The sequence below is a fragment of the Osmerus mordax genome, chromosome 23 (genome assembly GCF_038355195.1).
Source record: "Osmerus mordax isolate fOsmMor3 chromosome 23, fOsmMor3.pri, whole genome shotgun sequence".
Classification (NCBI taxonomy): domain Eukaryota; kingdom Metazoa; phylum Chordata; class Actinopteri; order Osmeriformes; family Osmeridae; genus Osmerus; species Osmerus mordax.
Genome location: NC_090072.1, coordinates 5,831,657 through 5,835,305, shown reverse-complemented (window position 1 = coordinate 5,835,305; position 3,649 = coordinate 5,831,657).

Below are 3,649 nucleotides of genomic sequence, written 5' to 3'. Positions count from 1 at the left end.
CAACATGGCGCCTATCTTAAATTTTTACCTTCCCAACCGATAGAACCTTTCCAGATGGGGGTCCTGGGGGCGTGGGGGGGGGGGGTGGTCTAGTGGAGTATAGGGGAGCCCATCTCTTCTGAGTTATGATTCCCCTTATAAGGATGGAAAGGGCCGTAAATCTAGAGGGTAATTGGGATTCTGTCAGGCATCTTGCTTGAGAGATGGATGAAGCAGCGCTGAAAGTCCGAGAGAATTCCCAGGCTGGGAGCTGCACGCTCTCACAGCCAAACTCCTATCTGGGTTACAAATGAGTGGAAAAAGGCCCTTCTGAGTAAAACTGTACATGTTTACAATCCAATAGGCATGTTTACTGTCAGTTCTGTCCAACTGTATACTGACATTATTATTATAGAAGGATATGTAAATGCACATTACATGTGTCTATGTGAGTCTCTTTCTGGTATAATGTTAATATAATGCGTGGAATCTGAACCATGAAAATAAACCCAAAGTTTAGGAATGAACAAAGGTGTCAGATGGCTGAGTGGTGAGGGAGTTGGGCTAGTAATCTGAAGGTTGCCAGTTCGATTCCCGGCAGTGTCAATTGACGTTGTGTCCTTGGGCAAGGCACTTCACCCTAGTTGCTTCGGGGGGAATGTCCCTGTACTTACTGTAAGTCGCTCTGGATAAGAGCGTCTGCTAAATGACTAAATGTAATGTAAATGTAAAGGTGTGCATTGATTTGTACAAACTTTCTGCAACAGCTACAGTGCCCTTTCAAGTTTCAAAGGGAAACACAGTGTCCCTTGTACTTGATTTATAATATAAAATCGTTTTTTTCCAATCATATCCTGTTGGAGACAGCAGAGGCAGTTACGGCAGACTCATTTGGGCTCCCTACAAAACCATCCATCTTGATTCAGATGGAACACTGTCATCTACTTTTCCATTTCATCATCCGTCCTTTTTTTCAGTTTTCGTCCGGGAACATTGGCCTACGTAGGCGCTCTTTAGAAACCATATCTCCTTACCTCTCTTCTCCCCTTTTTCATCTCAAGCGAAAAAAACGCCATAAAGACAACGACAGTCATGAATGTGCTCCCTTCCGGCGACACTTCCAACGGCGTCAACCGCCTCGCCAATTACGGCCCTCTTCTGAGGTTTGACTCGAGGCATTTCATTGGCACTAAATGAATCCAATCAGCATCGATTTAGCACAGGTAACGTGTTCCCCGTTCTTGGCGTTGATGTCGGTACCCCATCGAGGTAGCGTGACACCTGGGAGGAGGTTAGCCGGCGTGTTGTTGGCAGTGCAGGTGAGCCGGAATGTCAGAGCTCTTCGGAGGAGATCTCCATACGGCTCATCGGGAAGCTGAAAAGCCATGCAAATGTATTCAAAATGCATCTGCCGAGTGCTCGCCATGAGTCATTTACCCTCCGTGGACTTGTAGAGGTAATTATGGAATCACTCAAAAACTCAGACGAAACCGTGCCGGTTTTGAGGTCCCTAGGCGGCAGTTTCTGTCTTTATCTACACACGCGCGCGCGAGCACGCACACACAGACAGAGTCACACACAATCACGTATGACCCACTTAGACCCCGTGCAGACACGTGTACAGACAACACATCTTAATAGACGTTCTCCTCCTGTGTCCTACTCTCTGTGAAAGATTGTTCCGAGTTCATCAACTCTTCTATCACGTGAGGTCTCAAAGAAGAGATTTCACTCCTCAAACAGGAAGTCTGCTTGTTTAGAGTTTGCTCCCGACAGGAAATTGCATTTTATGTGCATGTGGAACAGCACACATCCAGTCTCCAGTTGTTCTGGCTCAGGCTCTCCTCGTGATGACTGGGATTTACTGTACAGTCGCTTCTCTTCCCGTAGACAAACACTTCATGTAAGTTTGTTTTGGAGACAGCATCTGCTCAACGATGAAAACTTACTGAATTAAACAAATATCCATAACTCTCCAAAACACGCCAGTTCCGAGGTGAGCTCTCTCGCTTCCAGAACACCGGGCTTTTCCTCGGGCAGAAAATACGCTCCGGCCTCCGACCTCTTTTCGGTTATTGATCGCGAGTGGGGCTCGCACTTGTCTCTGACGCTGCACAGAGACGCTCCTGTGTTTCCTCAGACGAGGCAGCGGGCGGCCATGACGCCTCGGCTCTCGGCCTGTTCGCTGCCCCCGAGCACACAAACACGCTTGTTTGAATGCAGACTCAAACAGTCGAGGTGTTCTCGCGTTCCACGAGGAGGTTTTCTTCACAAATGCCATTCAGAACATCGGTACATAGGGTCAATGCAAGAAAGTAGGGTCAAAATGTGGTATAAACATGGTAGACATTAACAGAACTTGTAAGAATGCTGTGCGGTCCTATCAACTGAAACATAAACATTGAGTTTATAAACGGCATAAACAACTAGCGGTTGAAATGAAGAGTTCCCCTCAACAGACACACTTTCCTTGCAGGCTTGATATAAATCTCACTTCGCAAGTCTCACTATCCCAGGAAATCCAGTCAGGCATCCAATGTCACACTTACGCAGCAGCGACAAATTAAACACAACACTAAACACCACAGCTTCTCACCGCCTGTTCCTTTGCATAGGCTTGTAGGGCAGTTAAAACGGAGGTGAGTGTTGCAGTTAAGAGGGAGATAATGTCATCTCTCCAGCCCCGCGGGCGTGTTCCGCTCGGCGGCAGCGCGGTGGGTCCGGGGGCTCGTGTCTGGGTCGGCCTGTTTACTGACGGGCTCTGGATGTCAACGCTCAGGGGCAAAGTCCGCTGAAGGAGCCGGACGACCGCGACACAGAGGGTCTGTGTGTGCTGTGGAGGTGCCTGCGTGCGTGGACATCTGCGTGCACATCTACATGTGTGTGTGTGTGTGTGTGTGTGTGTGTGTGTGGTGTGTGTGTGAGTGTGTGTAGATGGTGAACTCAGCACTGGTTCCGTGATCAAAAGTTTTACAGTGGGGTGGTTATCTCAGAGAGTCCAAGCGCATGGTTTACAATAGTGTCTGGCCTGTTTAATTTACTCCCGGGAGTTCCATGGTGAAATAGGAGTGTTGTTTGACTAGTCACTGAAGCCAAGGGCATCTTACCCCCCTCACTGTCAGTTGACTGGCGACACCTGGATAGTGTTCCAGCACTGGATAGGTGTTCCACACACATGCACACACACACACAACACACCATGCAGTGATGCAAACGTACACATAGTGTTACACACACACACACACAAATAGTGATGCACACACAAAACATGTCGCCATCCTCCCAAACATATCTCCACTATGGTTCTCGAACAGCTTTTGATTGTCGATTGTCTGTGGTCATTGTGCAGGATTTAGGTTCCACAGTATTAACAACATTGGTGTGTGTGTGTGGGGGGGGGCAGGAGACAGAGAGACAGATTAAAGCTGAGAAGGAGAGCGGACAAGTCGTGACCAGCTCAACCACACGCCAAAGAGGATCATGGGAAGGGAGTACCTCCCGAAGGGCCTGATGATGTCCCTGTGTGTGTGTGTGTGTGTGTTTGTGTGTGTGAGAGAGAGAGAGAGAGAGAGAGAGAGAGAGAGAGAGCGTTGTGCCTGTGTCCCACTTTGCTTTGTGTGTTGAGAACAAAGTGCTGTCTGTAGATGCGTGGGTGTGTATGTGTGAGTGT